The sequence below is a fragment of the Pelophylax lessonae genome, assembly GCF_965119305.1.
Source record: "Pelophylax lessonae genome assembly, chromosome: 1".
Taxonomy (NCBI): domain Eukaryota; kingdom Metazoa; phylum Chordata; class Amphibia; order Anura; family Ranidae; genus Pelophylax; species Pelophylax lessonae.
The window spans coordinates 65,243,730-65,265,159 of record NC_138768.1 but is presented as its reverse complement, the minus strand read 5'-3'; the positions used below and the strand labels follow the sequence as shown (position 1 = coordinate 65,265,159).

General features: G+C 45.0%; 1 protein-coding gene across 2 annotated transcripts in view; it reads right to left on the bottom strand.

Moving 5' to 3' along the window:
- Window positions 1–21,430, bottom strand: part of NEDD4L (NEDD4 like E3 ubiquitin protein ligase) — a 629,231-nt gene that overhangs the window by 506,368 nt on the left and 101,433 nt on the right. The gene's annotated exons all lie outside the window — the stretch shown is intronic.

Sequence of the window (21,430 nt, the reverse complement as noted above, 5' to 3'; positions counted from 1 at the left end):
GCGTATAAGTACCTGTAATAAATAATTATTGTAAAGCACTGAGTAAACTATTGGTGCTATATACAGTGAATCCTGTATAATAATAAAAATCACAATAAAAAAAATATATTTTACTTAATCGCTTTGTGCAATAATTTTTCACAGAAATGTCCCTTACCTCTTCTGGCAGTCCCCTCTTGGTCTTGTCTCTTTCTCCCTCCTTTTAGTATCTCCTTAGCAACCTAGGAGCGAAGGAGGCACCTGGGGTGTGCACTCCTGAGCTGGTCTGTGTGCATCCATAGATGCACACAGTGCAGGTAAGCTATACCCCTGCTTCCTTCTTACAGGAGTTTGACAGCAACAACAGCCTATGGCTCCCACTGCCCTTAGCGTCTCTGTGAGACCAGGAAATGAGAGGAGTGGTGCTGTTGCTGATTGGGGGGGGGGGGGGGGTGTAGGACAGGCAGTGGGAGCTTTTTTTACCCTAATGCAGAAAATGTATTAAAGCGGAGTTCCGGCCACAACATTTTTTTTTCAATAAAAATACCCCCGGGACAGTCAGGGCATGCCCAGAAGCTGTTTAGCAGGGAATGAGGCGCCGCACTGGAAGTGACAAGCGGGGCCGGTGCAGGCACATTGATTCCTAGGAGCGATGGCGTTCAGCTCCCAGGAATCAATGCAAAGAGGAAGTGACGGCGTGGGCCGCGGCCGCAGAGGGAGGAAGTGGAAGAAAGGTGAGTATATTTTTCTTCAATAACAAGGTAAGTAAACAAAAAAAAAAATTGTAACTATCCATTTCTTTTGCAGGTGACCAAAAGCAAGCGGATGGCCCAAAATCGATTATGTCGATTTTGTGGCCGGAACTCCGCTTTAAGGTAAACACCTTTAGAACTATTTGAATTCCAAACATTAATTCCAAATATTGGGCACCCAAGTTTTCTGCGGTTTCTCATTCAGACGCATGACATTTTAGTATCTATATATTCGGCACAACCTCATTGGTTATCCTTTATCAATATATTGGGTTATTTGTACACCAAAATGAACTTTAGTGTACTTTTTACTGATAATTTGCGCTTGATAAATTGGTGCGATAATAATTAAAATAATTTAAATTTTGTTGCGACATCATGGGAAAAAAAAAAAAAAATGACCGTTTTAGTCTCCAGAGTCTCTGTTTTCATAACATACAAACTGTTTTGGGGATTTTAGCTAATCTTCAGGACTAAAATGATTATATTATCACATGTGCAAAAAAAAAAAAAAAAAAAATGCAAAAACGGCATTGGCGGCAAAAGCCTTAAAATTATACCTAGTGGTTGTGAAATGATGACCCTTATTCAGGCAGCTTCCTGCGCACCTGCATTGCCACCATGGCACATTGGCACCCAATGGATACACAAGTGGCTGTTTTAGCACATATTTAGCAGGCATGGTGCATTGTCATCACCATTGAGAATTTCATCCTGAAATGCTATGCAAACATCGCTGCACGGCACTGGCTCCCTAGCACTGGCTGCACGGCATTGGCAGCACGGCACTGGCTCCCTGGCACTGGCTGCACTGCACTGGCAGCACGGCATTGGCTCCACGGCACTGGCCGTACGGCAATGGCTGCACGGCTCTGGCTGTACGGCAATGGCTGCACGGCACTGGCTCTGGCTGTACGGCAATGGCTGCGCAGCATCATGCATTAGGTATAAACTGTATTTGTTGAAATTGTGCAAAAATTCACCACTCAGTGCTTTGATGTGTGACCAGCAGTCCATTGGGGGAACTAGCTTGCATGGTTGAGTACACATATCAGTAATAATGATATTTAGCACATTTACGGCTAATTTTATGCGCGGGTCCTTCCCTTCGGTCTTCAGTCAACGTTGTTTCTGTCAGATGTACCTCATGACCCCGCTTGCTGAAATCCTTCGCTTCTCCTTTTAATAGGATTATTGCTGCCTGAGGCTGCCTGGAAGAAATGCATGTCCCTTTGGAGGGAGCTTTTGTTGCATGCATTAAATCTGTTATACAATGGGGTGCAGTCGAGTGAAAAGGTTTACTTTACTTTCTCCACTCCAACAGAACAGTCCTTGGAGCTTTCACTTACTTCTTATGGAGTCTCTTAATGGAAAGATATATATATATATATATATATATATATATATATATATATATATATATATATATATATATATATATATATATATATATATATATATATATGTGGAATATATATAACATAGCAGTCCAACATCACTAACCAGATCAATCGCTGTTTTTGGTATAAATTATATTTCTACATGGCAAATAATTTACTAGTAGGTGTTGCAGAGTAATAGAAAACCAACAGGCATGACATGCATGCTGCGGATTCTGCGTAATTGAATCATTAATTGAAAGGGGCGGTTTCAAAATAATAGCAGTGTCGAGATCAATTACTGAGGTCATTCAGGCTGGGTTCACACTGATGTGGCCACAGGTCACAGCAAGGGTCCGATGCGTCCCTTTTCACCAATTCAGGTTTGAATCAGGTCCAAATTTTTCCCTGAATTGGCACCTGAAACTGAGCCAAAGACGCACAGGACCCTTTTCTAATGCGGACCGCGGCCGCCCCCGAAGATGTGTGAACCGGCTTCATTGAGAAACCCGCATCCATTGGGGGAAACCCATATACAATTTGCATCAGTGTGAACCCGGCCTTAGCCTGTGAAAATACAGGTGTCAAACAGGTGGCCCTTAAGCTCCGTATACACGGGCCGAATGCCGGGCGACATCCATCAGTTCAATAAAAACCAGCCGACATTCGGCCCCTGTGTATGGCAGCCAGTCTGACAGAAGCCGGTCGTTTGCCCGGCTTCTGTCAGATGAGCTTGTTGGAAAACCAGCAGATGACCAGCTCCCGATAAGCGCTTTCAGCCAATGGCTCCAATCCAAAAATGGAAAGGTTTCTTCACATTAAGAGTTGTGAAAATGTGGAATAGACTCCCTCCAGAGGTGGTTCCAGCCAGCTCACTAGATTGCTTTAAAAAAAAAGCCTGGATTCTTTCCTAGGTATAAAAAATATAACTGGATACTAACATTTATAGGTAAAGTTGATCCAGGGAATATCCGATTGCCTCTCGGGGGATCAGGAAGGAATTTTTTCCCCTGATGTAGCAAATTGGATCATGCTTTGCTGGGATTTTTTCGCCTTCCTCTGGATCAACTGCAGGTATAGGATTGTGTATATGGGATTGTATGGTTGGATTTTCTTTACGGTTTTTTGTTCTTTCTTGATTGAGCCAGATGGACTTGTGTCTTTTTTCAAACTGTATATGTAATGTCAGAACACAACAGCTCAGCCGGGGGATCACTGTACTAACATCAGTTCGTTAGTACAGCGACTCCGACCAAAGCTGACAGTTATTTTTCGTTCAACCCTCTGGGGTGAATGGAAAAAATCTCAGTGTGTACAAGGCTTTATTTCAAGACGAAGGCAGCAAATTTTGTACATGCTGGGTATAGTGCATTTCTCCCTGAAAATTGTTCCAGTAAAATAGGTTGTTCCAGACATTGTTCAGAAGAACAGCGTACTTTGATTAAAAAGTTGGTTGGAGAGGAGAAAACCAAGAAGTGCAGAAACTGATAGGCTGCTCAGCTAAAATGATCTCAAATGCTTTAAAATGACAACCAAAACCAGAAAGACATTGAAGATAATAGAAAACTACCATTTAAATGGATCGAAGAATAGCCAAAATGGCAAAGACTCAGCCAACGATCAGCTCCAAGGTAAAAAAGAAGGTGTAAAGTTACCTGTGAGTACTGTAACAATTAGCCCCCGTTCACATTAGGTCGCTCTGACTTCGGGGACGACCTGTGAAGTTGCGTGCACCGCGACTTCGGCGCGACTTGCACGGACTTCATATAATGAATGTCTATGCAAGTAGCCTCCAGGTCACCCCGAAGTAGTACAGGACCCTTTTTCTAAGTCGGAGCGACTTGTGTCGCTCCTATTAGAACTGGTCCTGTACTACTCAATGGACCGGACGGTGCGCGACTTGCCAGGCTGACCAAGTCGCCTGGCATGTCGTAATAGTGTGAACCGGCTCTTAGAAGACACCTATGTGAAGTCAAGCTATCAGCAAGAAGCCCCCGCAAAGTGCAATTGTTGAAAAAAATGACATGCTGAAGAAGTTACAATTTGGCAAAGAACACACTGAGGTGGATTTACTAAAGGCAAATATAATGTGCACTGCAAGGGCAGTTGCTCTAGATCTGAGGGGAAGCTCTGCAATAAGGGGAAGCTCTGCAATAAGAGGAAGCTCTGCAATAAGGGGAAGCTCTGCAATAAGGGGAAGCTCTGCAATGGTAGGGAAGCTCTGCAACGAGGGGAAAGCTCTAGATCCGAGGGGAAAGCTCTAGATCCGAGGGGAAAGCTCTAGATCCGAGGGGAAAGCTCTAGATCCGAGGGGAAAGCTCTAGATCCGAGGGGAAAGCTCTAGATCCGAGGGGAAAGCTCTAGATCCGAGGGGAAAGCTCTAGATCCGAGGGGAAAGCTCTAGATCCGAGGGGAAAGCTCTAGATCCGAGGGGAAATCTCTAGATCCGAGGGGAAAGCTCTAGATCCGAGGGGAAAGCTCTAGATCCGAGGGGAAAGCTCTGCTGATTGCCATCACCCAAGCATGTGCAAGAAAAATGCAGTTTTGTATTTTTCTTGCATGTCCCCCTCAGAGTTAGAGAAACTGCACTTCCAGTGCACATACTTTTTATCTTTAGTAAATCAATCTCAAAGAACTGCCTAAAGAGAAATGGTGCAACATTTTGTGGACCGATAAAAGGAAGATTGTTCTTTTTGGGTCTAGGAGCCGCAGACAGTTTGTCAGATGACCCCCAAACATTGAATTCAAGCCACAGTACTCCTTGAAGACAGTGAAGCATGGTGGCGCAAGCATCATGATATGGAGATGTTTCTCATACTATGGTGTTTATCGCATACCAGGGATCATGGATCAGTTTGAATACATCAGAATACTTGAAGCGGTCATGTTGCTTTATGCTGAAGAGGAAACGCCCTTGAAATGGGTGTTTTAACAAGATGACGATTTCAAGCGCACCAGTAAGGGAGCAGCATCTTGAATCCAGAGCAATAAGTTTAACGTTATGGAGTGGCCAGTCCAATCCCCGGACCCTAATTCAATAGAAATGTTGTGAGGTGACATAAAAAATGCAGTGTCAAAATCCAGACTATCTGGGTCAAAACTGGCAGATGGCAACCGTAAGAATAGTCCATGGATATCCGAATAATAGACCCTGTGATGTTTAGGTATGGATATTTTTGCATAGTTGTGTTTGGTCGAGCTTAGACCAATCTAAGTATGCATATGCCATACCTGGCTGATCCCCATGAAAGCTGGTAATCCCTGTAGTAGACACCGCTACTACAATAATCAGTGTTCGCTTCCAGGTCCCGTGAAATGAATACCAAGTGCTCTCTGATTGGATGAGATGGAGAGGCGGGGGGGTGGGTGTTGGGATGGGGATGGTGATGGTACTGGATTGCAAGCTAACAGTGATCATTGTAGTAGCAGCATGATTCCTCCTACTAACACCAATGATGGGGTACTTTTCCTCCCATTGACACCAATGATCGGGCACTATTCCTGCCACCAGTACCAATATTGGGACACTATTTCTGCCCCTACTGACCACTGGACTGGTGTCATGTAAAATTTTACACCCACTGACCACCAAACCTGAGGCATTATTTACATGGACTCTATTTACTCCCAATGGCCACATTCTAACCCCTTAATTTCTAAAGGACAGTAAACAGACACTTTGTTTAGACCCCTGGTCTAGGCTAGGACCATCTACAAATCCTATGTCCTTCAATGGGCAACAAAGAAAATACATTTTAATGCATGGAACTCCACAAAAAGAAACCCTTGGTGTCTGAAAAATGCACACAGACAGACACCACACAATAAATGTTCACGGTAAAATACAACATAATAAATACCAGTGGTTTAAAGCATAGAAACGTGAATGATTGCTAAATGTTTATATTCATAGAGATGTACAAAGCCTCAATTCACAAAGCTTTAAAGTATACGTGAACGCTTACCTTGGAAAACAAGCAATTCAGTTTAAAATAGAAAGGCAAAACATGTATAGATTATATTTTTATATTTTATATATATATATACACACACACACACATATATATATATATATAAAAATAAACACATTATGAAATTCTGAAATACTTTTCACATACCCTCTGTTCTCAGCTTCAGAAGGAGCTCAGAGAGCTGCGGAGAGGAGAAAAAGCAGCACACTGATCTTTCCAGTGAATGCCCGTGCAGGGGGAGGGAGTGCGTTCAGCACAAGTCTGATTATTGGAGGAAAGCAGGCTGAGTTCTCAACACAGCCAGAAAACTGACTACGCTGAGCTCTCATGCCTAGTGTGATCAGTTTTTAAAAAGGAAAGCAGAGGGACTGGCAGGAACACCAGGGATTTCACACAAAGGAAGCAATACAAAGAAAACCGGATACTTTTTCATACAAGCACATGGTACAAGAGGCAGGATTTAAAAATGTTGGGTTTACATATTCTTTAAAAAAGGGTCACTTTTTCCCCCCATTTTTTACATTATTTAGTTCCCAATGGGACATAGAACATGAAGTACTTTGCCCCATCTGCCTTAATACCCTGTAACGCTAGCTGTGACGCCGAGCACTGCGCCCCTCCCCCTAAGCACACAGGTGCCCAACACCTGAGCTAGCAAGGAGATGACTGCTGTGTGAGCGAGAGCCTTGCCTCCCAATCCCAACATATACCCCAGGGCAAGCACTGGCAGAAGGAATGCATAGGGAGGGGAGGCATGTTGCCCTCTAAAATCATCTGACCTGACCCCGTCACCATCTACCCTCTAAAATCAACTATGCTTTTCCCTTTCCCTCCCCCACCTCTTCCTATCAGGTCCATCCCTATCCTATTGTTTATTAAAACTGGAAATGATTACTTGCACCCAAACTTCACTCTTTACACCAGCATGTTCATTTTCAGTGACTATGTAGTCAAAGCCTGCACAAGGCCTTGGGAAGTAATATCAACTTGAAACAATGGAAGGCAGATCACCATTTAAAGCCGAGTGACGAGAATTATTTTATTACCCCTCCCCCCCCCACCACACACACACTACAAGGGTTGCGTGCTCCTTAGAGTGGAACTTCACTCTCCCAATAAACCTTGATTATTTGTAATCCTTCTACTACTAGCATTAGTAAATGGATAGGAAGGAATTGGGAGGTGGGTAGGGGGAGGAACTGAAGAACGGAGCTCTGAGGTGGGTAAGGGGTGGAACCAAGGAATGGTGCTCTGAGGTGAGTAAGGGGTGGGACCAAGGAATGGTGCTCTGAGGTCGGTAATGGGTGGGACCAAGGAATGGTGCTCTGAGGTGGGTAAGGGGTGGGACCAAGGAATGGTGCTCAGGGGTGGGTAAGGGGGGGAACCAAGGAATGGTGCTCTGAGGTGGGTAAGGGGTGGGACCAAGGAATGGTGCTCTGAGGTGGGTAAGGGGTGGGACCAAGGAATGGTGCTCAGGGGTGGGTAAGGGTTGGAACCAAGGAATGGTGCTCAGAGGTGGGCAAGGGGTGGAACCATGAAATGGTGCTCAGAGGTGGGTAAGGGGTGGAACCAAGGAATGGTGCTTAGAAGTGGGTAAGGAGTGGGACCAAGGAATGGTGCTCAGAGGTGGGTAGGGAGTGGAACCAAGGAATGGTGCTTAGAAGTGGGTAAGGAGTGGAACCAAAGAATGGTGCTTAGATGTGGGTAAGGAGTGGAACCAAAGAATGGTGCTTAGATGTGGGTAAGGAGTGGAACCAAAGAATGATGCTTAGAAGTGGGTAAGGGGTGGAACCAAAGAATGGTGCTTAGAAGTGGGTAAGGGGTGGAACCAAAGAATGGTGCTTAGAAGTGGGTAAGGGGTGGAACCAAAGAATGGTGCTTAGAAGTGGGTAAGGAGTGGAACCAAAGAATGGTGCTTAGAAGTGGGTAAGGGGTGAAACCAAAGAATGGTGCTTAGAAGTGGGTAAGGGGTGGAACCAAAGAATGGTGCTTAGAAGTGGATAAGGAGTGGAACCAAAGAATGGTGCTTAGAAGTGGGTAAGGAGTGGAACCAAAGAATGGTGCTTAGAAGTGGGCAAGGGGTGGAACCAAAGAATGATGCTTAGAAGTGGGTAAGGGGTGGAACCAAAGAATGGTGCTTAGAAGTGGGCAAGGGGTGGAACCAAAGAATGATGCTTAGAAGTGGGTAAGGGGTGGAACCAAAGAATGGTGCTTAGAAGTGGGTAAGGGGTGAAACCAAAGAATGGTGCTTAGAAGTGGGTAAGGAGTGGAACCAACGAATGGTGCTTAGAGGTGGGTAAGGAGTGGAACCAAAGAATGGTGCTTAGAAGTGGGTAAGGAGTGGAACCAAAGAATGGTGCTTAGAAGTGGGCAAGGGGTGGAACCAAAGAATGATGCTTAGAAGTGGGTAAGGGGTGGAACCAAAGAATGGTGCTTAGAAGTGGGCAAGGGGTGGAACCAAAGAATGATGCTTAGAAGTGGGTAAGGGGTGGAACCAAAGAATGGTGCTTAGAAGTGGGTAAGGAGTGGAACCAAAGAATGGTGCTTAGAAGTGGGTAAGGGGTGGAACCAAAGAATGGTGCTTAGAAGTGGGTAAGGGGTGGAACCAAAGAATGGTGCTTAGAAGTGGGTAAGGGGTGGAACCAAAGAATGGTGCTTAGAAGTGGGTAAGGGGTGGAACCAAAGAATGATGCTTAGAAGTGGGTAAGGGGTGGAACCAAGGAATGGTGCTCTGAGGTGGGTAAGGGGTGGGACCAAGGAATGGTGCTCTGAGGTGGGTAAGGGGTGGGACCAAGGAATGGTGCTCAGGGGTGGGTAAGGGTTGGAACCAAGGAATGGTGCTCAGAGGTGGGCAAGGGGTGGAACCATGAAATGGTGCTCAAAGGTGGGTAAGGGGTGGAACCAAGGAATGGTGCTTAGAAGTGGGTAAGGAGTGGGACCAAGGAATGGTGCTCAGAGGTGGGTAGGGAGTGGGACCAAGGAATGGTGCTCAGAGGTGGGTAGGGAGTGGAACCAAGGAATGGTGCTTAGAAGTGGGTAAGGAGTGGAACCAAAGAATGGTGCTTAGATGTGGGTAAGGAGTGGAACCAAAGAATGGTGCTTAGATGTGGGTAAGGAGTGGAACCAAAGAATGATGCTTAGATGTGGGTAAGGGGTGGAACCAAAGAATGGTGCTTAGAAGTGGGCAAGGGGTGGAACCAAAGAATGATGCTTAGAAGTGGGTAAGGGGTGGAACCAAAGAATGGTGCTTAGAAGTGGGTAAGGAGTGGAACCAAAGAATGGTGCTTAGAGGTGGGTAAGGAGTGGAACCAAAGAATGGTGCTTAGAAGTGGGTAAGGAGTGGAACCAAAGAATGGTGCTTAGAAGTGGGCAAGGGGTGGAACCAAAGAATGATGCTTAGAAGTGGGTAAGGGGTGGAACCAAAGAATGGTGCTTAGAAGTGGGCAAGGGGTGGAACCAAAGAATGATGCTTAGAAGTGGGTAAGGGGTGGAACCAAAGAATGGTGCTTAGAAGTGGGTAAGGAGTGGAACCAAAGAATGGTGCTTAGAAGTGGGTAAGGGGTGGAACCAAAGAATGGTGCTTAGAAGTGGGTAAGGGGTGGAACCAAAGAATGGTGCTTAGAAGTGGGTAAGGGGTGGAACCAAAGAATGGTGCTTAGAAGTGGGTAAGGGGTGGAACCAAAGAATGATGCTTAGAAGTGGGTAAGGGGTGGAACCAAGGAATGGTGCTCTGAGGTGGGTAAGGGGTGGGACCAAGGAATGGTGCTCTGAGGTGGGTAAGGGGTGGGACCAAGGAATGGTGCTCAGGGGTGGGTAAGGGTTGGAACCAAGGAATGGTGCTCAGAGGTGGGCAAGGGGTGGAACCATGGAATGGTGCTCAAAGGTGGGTAAGGGGTGGAACCAAGGAATGGTGCTTAGAAGTGGGTAAGGAGTGGGACCAAGGAATGGTGCTCAGAGGTGGGTAGGGAGTGGGACCAAGGAATGGTGCTCAGAGGTGGGTAGGGAGTGGAACCAAGGAATGGTGCTTAGAAGTGGGTAAGGAGTGGAACCAAAGAATGGTGCTTAGATGTGGGTAAGGAGTGGAACCAAAGAATGGTGCTTAGATGTGGGTAAGGAGTGGAACCAAAGAATGATGCTTAGATGTGGGTAAGGGGTGGAACCAAAGAATGGTGCTTAGAAGTGGGTAAGGGGTGGAACCAAAGAATGGTGCTTAGAAGTGGGTAAGGGGTGGAACCAAAGAATGGTGCTTAGAAGTGGGTAAGGAGTGGAACCAAAGAATGGTGCTTAGAAGTGGGTAAGGGGTGAAACCAAAGAATGGTGCTTAGAAGTGGATAAGGAGTGGAACCAAAGAATGGTGCTTAGAAGTGGGTAAGGAGTGGAACCAAAGAATGGTGCTTAGAAGTGGGCAAGGGGTGGAACCAAAGAATGATGCTTAGAAGTGGGTAAGGGGTGGAACCAAAGAATGGTGCTTAGAAGTGGGCAAGGGGTGGAACCAAAGAATGATGCTTAGAAGTGGGTAAGGGGTGGAACCAAAGAATGGTGCTTAGAAGTGGGTAAGGGGTGGAACCAAAGAATGGTGCTTAGAAGTGGGTAAGGGGTGGAACCAAAGAATGATGCTTAGAAGTGGGTAAGGGGTGGAACCAAAGAATGGTGCTTAGAAGTGGGCAAGGGGTGGAACCAAAGAATGATGCTTAGAAGTGGGTAAGGGGTGGAACCAAAGAATGGTGCTTAGAAGTGGGCAAGGGGTGGAACCAAAGAATGGTGCTTAGAAGTGGGCAAGGGGTGGAACCAAAGAATGGTGCTTAGAAGTGGGTAAGGAGTGGAACCAAAGAATGGTGCTTAGAAGTGGGTAAGGGGTGGAACCAAAGAATGGTGCTTAGAAGTGGGTAAGGGGTGGAACCAAAGAATGGTGCTTAGAAGTGGGTAAGGGGTGGAACCAAAGAATGGTGCTTAGAAGTGGGTAAGGGGTGGAACGAAGGAATGGTGCTTAGAAGTGTGTAGGGGAAGAAAAAAAAGGGTGACACAGAAAGGGGGAGTTCCTGCAACTATTTTCTAAGAAAAAAAACCCTAGTTGTACTATATAACTTACAATGCAGTACAACCATTGTCACCAAATACAATGCAGGTCCTATGACATGGTGAGGGCAAGTGAAATTGATTCATAGGGGTGCACAAAAGAGTTTTCTGAATAATAAAAAAAGAGAAGGTTAATAGTGAGTTCCTCATGGTTCCAGTTCTCCACCTTTTCACATACTGTTATCATAAACATTTAGAGCTACAACCTACTGTCTGCCAAACTCATCACACAAGAAATGCAACATAGAAAGAATGTGGCACAACCACTTGTAATGTGTATGCAGGAAAACATTTAATATTGAGATACATTACATGTAGTGTAAAAAAAAGAAATCCCCAGAAAAGTTTGGATTGCAGCCCAGTTTGTGATGTCATGGCCAACACACGCTGATAAACACAAGTGAAAATACATTCCTGCCTTTCCGCAGAGGGGATGTCAATTAGGTCACCTCCGAGAGTGCCAGTTATTGTTAGAGGGCTTAATTCAAGGTCTCCAGCTATTCAGAGAAACAGCCGTACTGATAGGTGATACTGTCAATGATGCAGTTATGAAAGGCTCATTATGAAAATGTTCTTAAAAGGGATTTTCCACTTCCAATAACAATACAGGTCCAACAAAAAGAAATATCTGCTTGAATTTCAACCAGGAACTATTAGGAGCTATCCTACCCTAAGCCATGAGCTGGGCACTGGGCACTGCTCTGCCTAACAACCTATGTGACATGGCAGGACAAAACAAACTTCAGATGGATATCACATTATCGATAGCGCTAGGGCTACAGCTCTACTGACTAAAGACTCAATGTCTTTCAGGAAGTATTATGGCCTGTCCAACAGACCTTGGAACTGCTGGATCACTGCTTGGCATTTACGCAACCTCCTGCTACTCCACATAGGGTAAGTGCCACCTGGCTGATGGTAGCCCTTATGACCAACCCATTTTTTTTTTTTTAAGTGGTCATGAGTGGATAATGAAAGAGGTGCCTGCCTTCTGCTCAATGGATTTGTTCCTCACCCTGACACCCCACTGTATAGCCTCTCTCGAATTCTTTACCCCCAGATGGTAAAAGAGTTTGTCGGGAGTTGATAATGAAAGATGTCGTGTTTTAGATCCACAGCAAAGAGTGCTTAATACAGCACTGTAGGCTACCCATACATGAGAATTTAAATATTTTTTTGTAGTTCAACCAGCAGGTTGAACAAAAGAAAATGACCCAATTTCCCCATCTACACACTCAATGTGGATAGGGGACTCCCTCCCGCTGAGCTATTGAAATTATAATACACTTATCAGCTCTGCAGGTTGGGTTGCACAGAAGTCGACTGACCGATCAACTTGTGTACAACCAGCCTGCCCATACACATCAAAATTTGGTCAAATTTCCTACACACATATATTATACATACACTATATTACCAAAAGTATTGGGACGCCTGCCTTTACACGCACATGATCTTTAATGGCATCCCAGTCTTAGTCCGTAGGGTTCAGTATTGAGTTTGCCCACCCTTTGCAGCTAGAACAGCTTCAACTCCTCTGGGAAGGCTGTCCAAAAGGTTTAGGAGTGTGTCTATCGGAATGTTTGATCATTCTTCCAGAAGCGCATTTGTGAGGTCAGGCACGGATGTGGACGAGGCGGCCTGGCACGCAGTCTCTGCTCCTATTCATTCCAAAGGTGTTCTATCAGGTTGAGGTCAGGACTCTGTGCAGGCCAGTCAAGGTCCTCCACCCAAAACTAACTCATCCATGTCTTTATGGACCTTGCTTTGTGCACTGATGCGCAGTTATGTTGAAACAGAAAGTAGCCATCCCCAAACTGTTCCCACAAAGTTGGGAGCATGAAATGGTCCACAATGTCTTGGTATGCTGACGCCTTAAGAGTTCCATTCCCTGGAACTAAGGGTCCAAACCCAACCCTTGAAAAAGAAAAAACCCTCCACCAAATAATCTGAGCCAGTGCACAAAGCAAGGTCCATAAATTCACGGATGAGTGAGTTTGGGGTGAAGAAACTTGACTGGCCCGCACAGAGTTCTGACCTAAGCACCTTTGGGATGAATGCGAATGTCTCTCATCCAACATCAGTGCCTGACCTCACAAATGCGTTTCTGGAAGAATGGTCAAACATTTCCATAGACACACTCCTAAACCTTGTTGACAGCCTTCCCAGAAGAGTTGAAGCTGTTATAGTTGAAAGGGTGGGCCAACTCCGTATTGAACCCTACGGACTAAGACTGGGATGCCATTAAAGTTCATGTGTGTGTAAAGGCAGGAGACTCAATGCTTTAGGTAATATAGTGTATATATGTATGTACAGTATATACATACATGGATCAAAATTTGGCCACATATATATATATATATATATACACACACACACACACACACACACACACACACACACACACACACATATATATATATATCATTTTATTTATTTAATTTTTTTAATTATAATCTTTTAAAAAAAAATGTAACCTGTCTTTTGCCCAGCGTATTTGCGCCTCACCCAAGAATATAGATGTATTTTATAATTATATTCATAATCATTACTTTTACTATTATAGCTTGTCCTCTGCCCAACTAATTTGTTCTTCGTCCAAATCATTTGAGATCACATGAAACCTCTTCATAAAAGCCCAACTGCACCATTCAGAAACAATCAACAGTTAAATTCAGGGTTCCTGAAGTCCCTCATTGAGTCAAACTAAACGTTCTCCAATGTGCAGGAAGCATGAGCTTTGATGATTGGAAAGCGCCAACTCTGACTCAGCAGGTTGGGGGACGTGTCAGACTGCTGCAGCAAGACCCACATGGAGAACAGCAGTCTGGCCCTGCAGTCATAGCCTTGCCAAGAGGGATTAGTAAAGCAGCTGGAGATTATTTCAGCCGCTAAATAAAAGGAAAGCTATATAGTGTTATTACTTTCAGAATCCTGAATTTATTTCATTTTTTTTGGAAGGCACAGTTTTGGTTTTAAATTGTAAATGCAATACATTAGTAAAAAAAAAAAACATGAATTTTACTTACTAATCTGAAACGTGCTTGCCTTATTAAACACACACAGAATGAATAGCAGCAGCCAGAAAGGCAGCAAGAATTTAGTGTACTTTGCTCAGTGGTCAGTAAAGAAACATCTGCAACAGAACTACATGGACACTGTCATGTAGGAGATCCCCAAAGAACACCTTGTGACCTTTGGAGGCTTTGGAGGAACCTTGGGGTATCATGGAACTCTGAATGAGAAAGGCTGGTATAAAGGAACCTCATAGGATGGATTTAGGAGGGCTGCCACTGCTAAACTTTTTTTAGAAGATGCAAGTTCCAGGGTTTTTTTGTCCCTCGTTTTTGGCCCCTAAAAACGTAAATGGGAATGCCTGAAAAAAGTGCATAATACAAGGTTTTCATGTGATTAATTGGCTTTCCTCCTCTGGGTAACAAGCTTTTCTAATGGCTCATACAAAAAATGGATTTTTGTAAAATCTTACCGTAAATATCACAACTGAGGGGTGGGAAAATGAAATCAAATCCCAATCTAGAAGGCCCAACCGGTGCCAACTAGAAGTTTACAATGCTCATCCTTAATGATGAGACTCAACAAAAAAGAGAAAATTTTTTTTTTTTTTTTTTTTTTTTTTTTTCAAACAGAAAAAAACCCTCGAGGTAGACCACCGGTCTCCTCAAATTGCGGCCTGCAAAACCTTGCGGCCAAATGAGGCATCCGCCGATGCCGTCACATCAATTTTATAGAATTTTGTAAAGGTATGTACCGACGACCAGGTGGCCGCCTTACATACCTGGACCACTGACGCCTGATGGCGAAAGGCCCAGGAAGTACTGAGCGCTCAAGTGGAGTGCGCCCTAACAGGGAACGGAGGACTCTGACCCTTAATAGAATAAGCCTGTACCACCGTTTGTCTAATCCATTTGGCAATGGACACGGCAGATGCAGGCAAACCCTTTCTGGGGCCATCCGTGATCACAAAAAGTGAATCCGTCTTACGGAAGGATTCCGTAGCTTTCAGGTATACCCTGATTGCCCGAACCACATCTAAGGAATGCAACGCATGTTCCCGATGATGCTTGGGCTGAGGACACAAGGAAGGTAGTACAATATCTTCATTCAGATGAAAATCTGAAACCACCTTAGGAAGAAAGGATGGCTTAGGATGAAGTACTACCTTATCCCTATGAATCACTAGGTATGGGGACTGGCATGATAATGCAGCCAGTTCTGACACCCTGCGAGCAGAAGTAATAGCCACCAAGAAGGCCACCTTCTGGGATAAAGTAAGCAAGGGAATCTCCCTGATGTTTTCAAAGGGAGGTTTCTGTAGAACCGACAAAACCAAATTAAGATCCCAGGGCGGTAAGGGCGCGCGGACTGGAGGAGCCAGGTGCCGCACCCCCTGGATGAAATTCCGCACCAAGGATTTGGTAGCTAAAGGCTTCTGAAAGAAGATTGCTAATGCTGAAACTTGACCCTTGATGGTGCTCAAGGCTAGCTTCTGCTCAACCCCTTGTTGAAAAAAGGCCAATATTCGAGTCACCGAATAGGTACGTGGAGGAAATCCTAAAGATTCGCACCACGCAATATAAGTCTTCCATGTGTGATAATAGACTTTGCTGGAAGTCGCTTTCCTTGCTTTAATAAGGGTAGGAATGACTGAAGTAGACAAACCTCTGTCCTTCAGTACTTGGGTCTCAATGGCCAGGCCATTAAACCCAGCGACTGTAAAGCATGATGGTAAATTGGTCCTTGAGACCACAGACACTCCCTGAGACGAAGTTCCCACGGAACGTCTACGACTAACATGTCCAAGTCGGCCAGGCCGGCTTGAGGAGGCCAGTCTAGAATTTCTAGGACCACTGGCGCTGATAGAATCTGAACCAGGCGTCCCTAGAGGTATCTGGCCCCGACCATCCGAGAAAGTCTGGTCGTTTTCTGTTCCCACACATTTATCAGATACCTGATAGTTATCAGGAAAGGTGATCTTTTCTGGTTGAACCTCAGGGACCGAAGTCACCCGACTAGAGGCTACTTGGCCTATCTGGTCAACCAGATCCGATTCCTGTGAGGTATCGGGACTAATCTTAGGAAAAGGTAAAGGAAAAGATCTATTCAGGGAACGGTAACTACCGCTTCCTGTAGTACTTAAATGTTGGAAGGGAAGAATCGCACCGGTAGTAGTGGTTGATGCTCGATCTAATGTCCTGAATACCGGTGAAAACGTCCCCCCACCCTGAAACCGGGTGGGGGCGCACCTTCAGGCTGTGTACTCCTTTGCTTCGGGTTTGGCTGGGTTGGTCCTTTGCTTGTCCGACCAGCCCTTCTTGAACCCTCCTGGAGGAGTCTTGCCTTTCCCGCTAGTACCAGCCGGGCGCCCTTTATGGGCGGTAAAGAAAGGTCCTCGCTTGTTGCGAGGTCCCTTAGCTTTAGCAGCCTGTGGCAAAAAAGTGCTCTTGCCCCCAGTGGCATCCTTAATGATTTCATCTAGGTTGGCCCCAAATAGACGATTCCCCTGAAAGGGGAGATTTGTCAAGGTCCTCTTGGAACCTAGGTCAGCTGACCAGCATTTTAACCACAGCACACGTCTGAGGATCACCGCTGTCTTAGATGCATGCCCTAATAAGGGAGTAGTGTCCAAGGCTGCATCACAGATAAACTGTAGCCCTTGTATAATCTGTTCCATCAAATCAGATGTCTCCTGGGGAATATCTTTTCCCCTAAGATCTTGGCGTACCATTTTCGCCCATTCCGTAAGTGTCTGGGAAACTAGACCAATAACAATTACTGGTCTAAATGCTGACCCTATCAGAGAGAAGATGGTGCGGGACTCTGCTTCCATCTTTCGATCCACCGGATCCTTAAAGGACGAAGTGTCCTCCACTGGAATAACCGTGGCTTTATTCAGCCTGGAAATAGGTGGATCCACCACTGGTGGTACCGTCCATTTCTTAATGATGGATTCCTCAAACGGATAGCGTCTAGCAATACGCTTGGAAATAGTAAAGGTACGTTTAGAATGCTCCCATTCTCCTTTAATCTGATTACCGAAACATTTAGGTACAGGAAAAACCTTCACCGTTTTGATGGGCTTATTAGTACCAAAAGGAATCTCTGTTTCAGTTGCCTCTGCCGGTAAAGCCTCAAGTTTTAAGGTTTCCTGCACTGCCACAACTAGTGCGTCCACCAATGCTTCTTCCTGAATTAGAGCAGGAGAAGAAGCGTCCTCCTCACTGTCTGAGGGGGCTTTACCTGGGATAACAGCCCTTGCAGAGGAACCTGCAACTGCAGTGACCATCTCTGAATCAGAGTCAGAGGTGTCAGATAGTATAGGGGTAGGCGGGGGTCGCTTCCTTGACCCCCGTCCCTGACAGGCCGCCTCCACCCGAGCCACCATAGACTCCAAAATTGCTGTAAATGACTCTACACTCTGTGCACCGGCGGGTCCCGTGGCCCCCTCGAGGGAAACAGGTGGGGGAATATGTGTGGCAGGGTCCATGATAATTCCAGTCACTTCCTGGATAATATGATTCAAAATAAAAAACTTTTTTTTTTTTTTTTTTCACAGACCCCCAGCGCCACAAAAGCCCCTTAGTGTTACCTGCTAGGGATCCCTATCGATCGAGAAAGAGAGAGAGATAGACCCCCAGGCTCACCACTTGATGCTCAGAGTTTAACTGCAACAGGTTACAGCGCTGTCTTGACAAACAGGAAGTCTTTTGGCTGGCTGCCCAGGAAGAAAGGAGGCGGCTCCGCCCCTCTGCACGCCTTCCGGCGCCTCCCCCAAGCTCCACGAGGTGTTTAGATCACCTCAAACATGGCCGCCCCCATGCTGGAGACACGAGGCTACGCCAAAATGGCGGCTCGTGCGATCCAGCAAAAAAAAAATGGCGGCGGCCTGTACTGAATAGCGGTGTGCTGCAGGGCACACAACACTCTCTCTGCATGGGGATATGGCGTGGTTGGCGGTACCGGCCCTGGCGGACCGCATGGCCATTCGGGAGGCCTGCTAATAGCTGGAGATCTGATTAGGAAGGCAGTCTACATGTCCGTGGCTTCTGACAGGTAGGTAGCTTATTCTTAATACCGTAAGATTCCCAGAATGCCACAGATTACATCTTTTTAACATGTATACAATTAGATTGTTAGCTCCCAAACCAAGCCTCCTGGCTTTTTGCACATAAAATCACACTCAAAGTAGGGGGATCTGTGCCATGTTATAGGATAGAGGGGGACTCTATCTTACCATACAGAGAGGGGCCCGCGTTCACCACAAGACCCGTCAGGGGAAAAGGGGGAACATACTACTCACCATACCGGAACCAGGCGGGCACCAACTCCTGACAGTACCCCTCTCCACCGGGGCGGGAGGGCTGTCGACCGATACGGACGCCGTGACTCATGGTCTTTGGCGTTTCAGCGAGACGTTTAACTCGCGTGGACAGTCCTTTAATGGGACTTTGTCGCGGCCGACCCAGCGCGGAGCTATGGCCTGCACGCGCTCGTAGGCTGAACTGGGGTGACCACCGGATCTCAACATCCAGCCCGTCGCCCAGTTCAGCTTTCTTGCTTGAAGATCTCACAGGAACACTGGAGAAAAAAAGCTGTCTAAAAAATCCTTTAAGAAAAAATTCTTGCCAGGACCTAAGATCCCAGCAAGGTATCTAGGTCCTTACTCCTAACTAGACAGAAAATAACTGATTTGCTGAGGCAGAGAGAGAGAGGATATACCCTCTGGGACTGCCCCTAGGGTGTGGCCAGAGCTTTTTAATTTCCTGTCTAGTCCTGCTCCTGTGGAGGCAACATAACCGAAGGTGGTGTATCACCGAGGACTACGTCTGTCAATGAGCGCTAGAGAAACACATGTACAAATGTATGTTCCAAAATCACGTGTGAATGTAGGGTCAGCGTTATCTCCATTCCTAGATTGGCGGCCTGTGCAATGTAACAGGAAAACTGCAAACACTGTAAAAGGCTCATAGCCCATTCAACTACCCTCCCCAAATGTTATTCCTTGCCAACAATTCAGAATATATTGTTTGTAATTGAGTAGATAATAATCTTTTCTGGCTGGAAGCCTAGTACGACTAATGACAAGATCTCAAGAGGTACAGCTGTCGTGATCAGTTTACCCAGAAAAAAAAGACACAAAAAAGAAAAAAAAAAGCCTGGTACACACTATTTTTTTTTTTTTTTCCGTTCAACCCAGCAGGCTGAAGTTTAACAATAAATGAAGAGCTCAGTAGGAGCCACTGTACTAACTATGCGATATTAGTACAGCGATCTCCTCCCTGAGTTACAGTTTTCTTACTGGTGGATGGCCCTCGCGCCAGAACACCCGGTCAGCGGTCTTTGGCTAAGAGCGCTGATTGGATGTCAATTGGCAGACCTTTTTTCGGACATGCCCCTTCGACAGACGCTGGCAAAATTTCCAAAATACCGGTAATATTGGCCACCTTGGTGGCCGATTCCAATATATCAGGGAAAGTGCATAATTGGTCAACTATATATATATATATATACACACACACACACACATATATATATACACACATACATACATACATATATATAGCAGGGTCACCAACCTCCCTATCTGTGACTGGCAAATCAAGGTGCAGCTACAGACTGATGAGGTCCTATCACTCTGACCAAATTCATTGACAGCTAATGTGTACGCAAGAGCTTGATCGGCTTCTAATATTGCCCCTGGCTCTCCCAGTCTACCTTCTACTGTGCAGAAGATGGCAAAAGGATGATTTGCAAGACAAATTCAGATATTTACTTTTGTAGCATTTACAAATACAGCTTATGAGGTTTTAATTAAAACATAACTGCATTGGCTTGATTTTTTTTTTTTTTTTATCTACCTAGAGTTCAGTTTTACAATGTTAATATAACGCTTAGCTGGAACCTAATTATCTAAAACACACACTTTCCCTATCCACATTTGTTCCACTCAACTGTTCATAAAGAACACCATGAAGGATAAACACCGTTCACACAATAGTCATGGATAAAAGTAGTAAGAAGTTGTCTGATATAGGATTTACATACTGAAAAATAATCCATAATACACTTGGCTTTTTATTCTGCCATAATATAAACCATCGGTTTCTCACGTTGTCAAGTTGTTTTTGTTAATAAAGAGCCAGATCCAGCATGTCCTAAATTAAATTAAGTTATAAAGCGGATTTAAAATGAATTAGGCACCTGAAAACCATGTTTGATGCCATCTGTAGCTTTGGATCCATCGCTGTATGAACCATCCCAATCTACTCCATGACACCTTTTTTGTTCTATTTCTTTGTGCTCCTCTATAAAGCAGCCTTTATTTTAATGCCATGATATAAATATGTTGGGCTATCTCATTCAGTGTCAGGCATTTCACCCTATGGGAGATTGACATACTAAGAGTGTTGTGTATACTTGTGGTCGATGGGTTTTGGGCGATTACACCGTGGTGTGGGTAATTAAATCAGGCATGTAAATTGTGCTAGCTGGTTTGATAAAAATGGCTCGTGTCCAACTGAAACATCAGACACAGAATAAAACCATATTTGTTTCTACTATAGTCCCGTGAATCCCAGTGTGGAATCTCTGTCTATGAGTGCCTGGGCTTCAATGTGCATGAGCTGAACTCACATTGTCAACTGTCTGCCATTTACCTATTTACAGTGCCTTGGAAAAGTATTTATGTCCCTTGAAATGTTCCACATTTCGATATGTTACAACCAAAATTGTAAATGTATTTTATTAGGATTTTATGTGATAGACCAACACAAAGTATCACATAATTGTGAAGTGGAAGGATAAATAGTTTTCTAAATTTTTTACAAATAAATATCTGAAAAGTGTGGCATGCATTTGTCTTCATCCCCCGTTACTTTGATACCCCTAACTAAAATCTAGTGGAACCAATTGCCTTCAGAAGTCACCTAATTCGTAAATAGAGTCCCCCTGTGTGTAATTTAATCTCCGTATAAAATGCAGCTGTTCTGTGAAGCCCTCAGAGGTTTGTTAGAGAACCTTAGTGGACAAACAGCACCATGAAGGCCAAGGAACACACCAGACAGGTCAGGGATAAAGTTGTGGAGAAGTTTAAAGCAGGGTTAGGTTATAAAAAAATATCCCAAGCTTTGAACATCTCATGGAGATCTGAAAATGGAAAGAGTAAGGAACAACTGCAAACCTACCAAGACATGGCTGCCCACCTAAACAAACAGGCCGGGCAAGGAAAGCAGCCAAGAGGCCAAAAGTAACTCTG